This window comes from Anopheles marshallii, chromosome 3, assembly GCF_943734725.1.
Source record: "Anopheles marshallii chromosome 3, idAnoMarsDA_429_01, whole genome shotgun sequence".
Lineage (NCBI taxonomy): Eukaryota > Metazoa > Arthropoda > Insecta > Diptera > Culicidae > Anopheles > Anopheles marshallii.
In genome coordinates, this window is record NC_071327.1 from 12,831,777 (window position 1) to 12,839,553 (window position 7,777).

A 7,777-nucleotide genomic window follows, 5' to 3' on the forward strand; every position below is an offset into this window, starting at 1 on the left:
TGAATGAGCCTAAAAGTATGCAAAATAGCCTATAAGTATGCAATAGGAGAATGGAGTGTTTGTAGATGTAAACTGACCCGCATTAACAAGAGCCAGGACAGTTTCTCAGTAAATTATGTTGGATATTAATGATTGCATACCTTTAGGCGATATGAACCGGAGATAACCCAGTAAAATTATGCTTATGGCTAACTTTTAATCGACTCAAGCTACCAAAACATTACATATTTACGGCATTCCTCGCAGTATTCTACGCATCCACCACTGGCATGACTGTCCTTGACGGAACGTAATGACAAGTGACGTAACTACCTTTTGACATTCACATTATCATTCAACACACGCACCCCTATCGCCGATGGCAGCTCAATCCTTAATGATATTCCTACCTTCGGCATCTTCAACTGTCGCTCCACAGCTGCCTCGTGGCTACGTGCGAATGGGTGGCGTGAATGGTTTCACCAATTTCATGGCCAGTGGATCAAACTGCCTGTTATGCTGGTCGGGGCGACCGAAAAACTTGGGACGGTGCGACACGGCTGGGCACGAAGCCTCATCAAATGGCGACCACAAATGCTAACGAACGTCAGCCGGGTGCTGTGGGATGCAGCTTATCTTTATTCATGTTTGGCTTACAATTGGTAATTGGTAATTTGATCGTAAGTAATTACACTGACCCCTTGTCCGCGCCTAGCGCTCCCCGTTTTGTTCGGTAACCGACCGGTCACCGGTCGGTGTGCGACAAATCGTTACGATCCGAGAATGACGCTGATCCGTTTCCCGGTGGCCGATGATCTTGCCCCGCGTAAGCGTGTCTCCGTCGGGGGACCGAACCCGGTTCTCGAGACAAATGCCTGCCGGTCGAACACGTTACGCCACGCCCGCGTGATAAGTTCCAGTCGTCGCACACTGCCCTGATGCTGCGTTCGTGTTGGCTTTCGTAATGAGATGGCGCTGAAGATAATGGCTTCTGGCGGGTTCTTTCGCTAACTGGATGCTGTCGATTATGTTCCAGCGAAGGCAAGGATAACGATTATTACGGCTCTCCATTCCGAGCCGGCTTTGTCGGGGGAGTTTTTTTTATTACGGATTCTGGATCGGGTTTTTCGTTTCGCTGGCCCCATTCGCACATCGCAGCCTAATTGACGTTGCTATTCTTAGCAGATTCGCGATCGATACAGTCATTGGGTGGTTTTCCTGTGTTGCATAATGTATACATTCTTTTGCCGTACAGCGGACAGTAAATGTAAAATATTGACCGTAGAATCTTTGTTATGTTACTTCTTTAGATAAACCATGCTTCAAAATGTTCAACACCTGAGCGTTATAAAATCTTTACTTCGGCCGAAAATTTGGATCTGCGTTACTGTTAGCATACATTTAGGCGTATAATGTTCTGTGGTGCGAAGTAAAGATAATTGGACACTTCATTTCAGTTTTAAAATGAATTAGGGTAAGTAAGTTTAAAAATTTCAATCGAAGTTATCTAAATTGTGTATCTTTTTGATTTAAAATCGTGCAATAACGCCATAACACTTGCGAAAGATATTTCATGTACCTTTTGAAGGAGTTATATACACACCAAAACGAATAACAAACAATCTATAAATGCATATAACGACTATCCGCGAGAGATAGTGACACAATTGATAATCTGATTGCAATATCAATAGCTGAAGTGATTTATTAACACTGATAAAAGGCTATCGGCATTCTAGTGTGCACGCTTGCAGCAAACTATTGCAGCAGTTGTTAGTTATTTCCAACCGAATCGGCCATCGTTCATCCTATCAGCTGACATAGAAATGGCGTTTTATTTCTCGTCTACTGCACTTTAATTGTTAATCAACGGACGTTTCGCCAGCTATTGAACCGTGAAGCAAACATTTTGATGTTTGGTTTATTGGAGATGAACAAAAAAAAAAGTGTATAGAGTACGATTATTGGATTCATGCTAGAAAAATTCTGCAACCGTGGCTACTATTCGCAGTGTGGAGGAGTTTTTCCCTGTTGATTTATAGGCTTTTTGATTGATGCTCTCTGTATCACGACCACCCGTTCGCGACCACGTTCTGGCAAAAGTGGCAATCTAATTTCGCCCGATGGCAAATGGAGGCAGCTGTGCAAAGATTTGATTGCAATCGCTGTTGACCTCAATTCGATGTGCGGTGGCAATAGCAGGCATCAAAGGAAAATCAATTTATGATTGAAAGTGAAGCTTTTTGTGTGCTTCAAACTGAAACGTAGGTAGTTGAGGATGGTTTGAATACTAAAGACATATCATATTTCATTTCATTTAGGCATTAATGTTGGAATTTTGAGTTGGAAGGTGTTTAAATACCACTGTAAACCAAACCCACAGACTCAATATGCAGAAAATTGATGTACATTGGGTTGTTACGTTCTTCTTAAAGGAGTTAGTTTGTTCGTTGACGCCTGATTGTATGCAATATATTTTTTAAAATTTCATTACTTCAAGAATACCGAAGAATATCATATCTTCATCAGGCCGCGAAGAAAAATTACTCAATGTAACTGAATTCTTAACTACCTTAGTATCGTTTTTCATAAACATCCCACAGTGGGATCTCCGGTGTCTTTATAGCCTAGGCGCAATATGTCTTATTCGCCCATCTGCTGGATACGCGCCTGTCATTAGTTTAACTAGTGTGATTGCATAGTTAATACCATTACATCATATGGGTTAAAAGGGCTTTAGTTGGTATGCCTAGTGCCAACATGCCAGCTATGACTGTAAACCAGTCCAATATCAATTGGAACGGCACGCCTGGTGGCAGGAGTGGGCTTAATCCAGGGAGAATGCCTCATTTCGACGAAGTCTAGCTCTACATAGCACAGATGTAGACAAAGGAAAGTCTCTTCCAGTGACAGCCTTAAGCTGTCTGCAGCAAACAATCAAGGCTCGAAGCCATGGACAGAATCTATGTTTTGATACAGTCCAAATCAAATCAATCTAGCCATCAGTAGTCCAAACCGGAAACTTTGTAGTTACTATAAAGCTGCATGTTAATTTAACGAATTTCTCCCTTCCACTAAGCCATTCTTACATGGTGTTCAATGTCTTTCAACGAGCATATCGATATTGTAATGACTAAAGCCTGTAAAGTTCTGGGGACTTATATGCCATCTTTCGGTAGATGTTCGTTACCAGACCTTCTCGCTCTAAAATTCGCTTTATTGCCGCTGCGTTTGATCTGCGAGATTTGGGCTCCGGTTGATATCACCCTAGTCTATCTGTTGCAAGATGATGGGAATTGAGATAACATTCATTACATTAATTATTACACACACCAAAAGGGCCAGGGGCCAAAAATCCTTCTGATCATCTTCCTCTCGAACGTGGCTAAGCGGGTTTCGTTAGTTTGGAACAAAGTCCATGTCTCAGAGGCGTATGTGAGTACTGGAATTGTGTATGTTCGTACAACTTCGTTCGTCGCGACAGGTGTTTTGAGTGGATGAGTTTCCTCAGACTATAGACAGCCCGGTTGGCAATCTTTTGGTAAACATCCGCTCCTTAGTAGAGCCGTAAATCAATGATGTCCATGTCATCAGTCCATGCCAGGATATGGATTGACTTATAGAAGATAGTTTCCGGAGTTTCCACTTCCGAGTCTCCCTCGACCCTCTCTAGCACTAGGTTGAAGAGTGGACAAATTAGTCCGTCTCCTTGGCGCAGACCCTTGGTGGTAGCAAAGGACTTTGAAGTTGATGAAGAGATGGAAAGCGGTATAGCTGTTGCTTGGTCATCTTCTCCAAGATCTGCCGCATGGTGGAGATTTGGTCCAAGTCTGGCATCAGAATAATTAAACCGCCTTCCTGGATTAAACTTTGCAAGACTCCCACCAGCACGCTGGATTTGCACTCTCATGATTTTTTTGTTTGGTCTTACATGTTGTCAAGGCGGAACAAATACAGAATCACCACCACGGGCCAGTTCAAGGAAAAGATTTTAAACATCTGGAACTAAATGACAATCGCCCGTGAAAGCGTCCGTGCGTGGCTTTCGTGACACGAACTCACGAAAAATTAAATATTCCCACAGAATTGATATACATTTTTGTTATAAACATAATTACAAAACACAAATCCGAAAAAAAACATTGCCTAGCGTTTTGCCATCCAAATTTATATTCGTACTTTTCGTAAACATCATGTAATTTTGAACACTATTAAAACATTAAAAAAAACGTAAATAACAATTCCAAAAAAAGCCTGTGTTTGTAAAAAAAACCAATAATTTTATACTCTTGTCATGTGAAAAGGAACAGCAAATTGTTCCAATCGAAGCCGAGTCATCAAGTTCTTTTATTCACGTTCACATTTATTACATTACTTACACTGGCGTGGCATTACACAATGGTTCTACTTAATCTAATTTACAGACAACATTTATTTATTTTTTCTCTTGAAGCTCAGCTCATTGTGATGCGATTCAGCCCATCTTGCCCATTCAATCCCGATTGTGTAATCAAATCAAATGAAATCTCCGTAGGATTAGCGAAGGAAATAAATGTAATTCATTTCGCTTACCAGCGCCCACTGTTCTGTCTGCGGCGAACCATCGGCGCTTTTCAACGAGATTTTTTTTTCCAGCTCGAAGAATTATCGTTGGCAATTTCAGCGGAACTGATAATGAAGCGCAGCGGCGACGTGGACGGGAAAGGGAAAAACTCTTTGCGCATCTGTACCGATTACACAGCAATCTTCTCAAGGATAACTGTCGCCGATCATCGCCTCACACCGTTCGAGTGTAAGCGGGTTCGTTACACGGTGTTGTTTTTTGCCTGTGTTTGCTACACCGGTTTTGTACACTATGTTGCGGGCGCCTGTACACGAACTCGTGTCGTCCGTCGGGATAATCTCGGTGATTGAGGAAAATTGAATCGGAGATAGCAAACATTTATCTAATTATCAATTCTCTTTCGCCGAGGACAAACATTACAGCGGTACTTTCTTGTAGCAAACACGGTTTACTGTTGATGAAGGGAAGTATAAGGTAATATTAGGGAAAGGGAACGGAAAGGAACACTCGGTTGACAGTGATGGAATGATGCTTTTTATGATATTAAAAATTTAAAGCGTAGCTTCGTAAAAACATCACATTACTTATCAAAAGAATTTACTTAATTAATATTAATGAATATAGAACATATAATTAGCTTAAAAGTTATATTGATCCAACAACTATGCCGTAAATCAATAAACAAAAGAGATAAACTATATCGTTCTAATGAAAGGACTATCATCCAATATGCTTATTTACATTAGAGCTTATTTACAATACCTTCAAAGACCTAGATAAAGTATAATAATTTTTTTTTGAATTTTTACAAAATAATAGACATGTAAAAGTTATGCTTCGACTACAGAACAATTGTTTAACCTTAAAAACTAAGGTAATTAACGTGAAGTGTTCCAAGTTAAAATGACTGATCCGGTAATTCTAGTGTTAAAAGCAATATCCCTGAAAGTAGGGAATTTTAAACAAAAGTACATTATTTAACCTATTGATAGTTTTAAGATCGCCGATCACCTAATTTATCAGTATTTTTTCCGGACATATAAAATTCATTCAATTGCGCTTCTATCCGCTTGAAATTTCTTGTCACAAATTGGCTAATCAAGGACGATTTGTGAATAGTAGTGTTTGAACTAACATAATGAACAAAAAATTTTGAAATTATCATAATATATCACAAGACGTATAATAATGGTATTATATTATACAAAAATATTATATAATACGCATCACTCAACTCCTTCGCTGGCAATAGAAATAAAAAACTCAAATATAATGCACGGAAAATTAGTGTCTTATATCTCATTTCTTCAGCTTGATATATTCACAAAACCGTTATCATGATGGGTATCGTTCGCTCTTGGCATTCACCGCGTGCCTTATGAAATTTGCAAAAGAACATACAGGCCAACAGTGAAAACCAGGAGAAAAACGTGCGAGCACACTACGCAGGGACTGTAGCGGGGGGGCACTATGCGGCGAGTGCTCGTATTAGGCTAGACGATACTCTAATCAACAAAATCGTCGATAAACCGATCGAAGAAACACGTGACACCGGAGACTTTACTTACTGTGCGTGGTGAACGATGGGTGATGGGAATGAGGGTGAAACTCCCTCCGATGCGACATACCTTTCCTTTTTTGCTAAGTTTAATGATGCGCTCCATCTGCAGTAGTCGGCTGTCACCAGCCGGGCACACGCTCGTGGTTGTCTGTGAAGTGGGTAAACCTGAAACACGGGTACTAACAAATCAAAACCGCTAAACGGCAGCGCACCGAAACAAAACTTCGACAGTTAGCCATTGAAAATAGGAACAAGAAAACAGCAAAGCGTAGGCATAAACAGACTTCCAGGATAGAGCAGGGGCAAGTGGAGAAATGGCAAATGAAATCGGAATAAGGGCATCGGAAGGTACACTTCTACACACAGATACACACGAACCTGAACGTCGCACGGTCGCGTGGTTACTTGCAGTCACTTATATTCCCACCCTCACACGGGGGGTACTACCGGGGGCGTTTGCTACCGAACCCGAATGTGAGTGTGCAACGGTGCTCGTCCTACAAATGCGAGCTGAGCTGCCGGCCGAAGTCACTTATCTATATGTCGTTCTATTGCCTGCCTATTGCGCTGTCTGTGGTTAGGCACTTCTATACGGGCTGCACACGAAGGCTTCACCTTCGCCAAAACAGCCAGACGGCAGGCGACGAACAGTTAAGATTAGACTCACTCTCTCTCCACCTTCGCAAACCCCATTGCTCAGTCTGGCACAGTATGGCGCAACCACGGTAGCCGATTGTCTTCCCTAGCCGGCCAACGAAACGGCATTACTGTTAAGGATTGCGAACAGTCAATAAAAATAGTGCCCGTTTCTTTTCGGGTAGGGTACCACACCGTTCCATGCCAAACGGTACACCGTCGATTTAGCGACTAGAACAGTCTGTAAGGAACTTGCGACACGACACGATTCCGTGCAGCGATTACCTGCTTTACGGAGTTCTCGATAGGTCACTACCGGCACGGTTCCGGATTAGGGACGGGCAAGAGTCGTGCGAAGGAGCAGAGTGTTTCGGGCTATTCTCCACTTGCTTAAGGGGAACTTCCAATTGTACCTGCACCATATATGTGGCATCGATTAAACAAACAAATTTATACGCCAAACTCGAGCAGCTCGGGTGTCGGTGGGTGCTCAGTGTAGCCTGAACAATCTTCACGCAGTTAAGGATTGAGAGTATGGAGGGTCGGACCGAAGACACTGTCAATCTAGTTCAACAACCTTTACCTCAGCAGAGGACGGTAGATTGCACGAAGTTTATGGGGAATATTTTAACAGATGTTGTAATAACGAAGGGTATTGGACCATGCTGATCTCTGAGATATAGATATATACGTGAACGTACGTGCGTTCAATAGTGTTGCAAAGATCCTCTTAAATTCTTAATGCCGGAAAACATCAGTAAAAAGAATTGTTACCCATTCTTGTATCATCTAGACAACGCGAATATCTCTACAATAATGTTTTAAGCCATTCAGCTTCTATGCACTCCAACAAAGTTGCACCTAAATGTGGCAGTCTTCACACCAACCGGTATCTTAAGAATAACTTTTACAACGCACTTCATTCCTGCCTCACTGCCCGCTTTTAACACCAAGGCCAATGCCCTCTTGCTGCATTACTTCTCATGACGATATCGGTCTCGGAAACAGTTTTGTTACAACAAAATGTAGCAATTCTT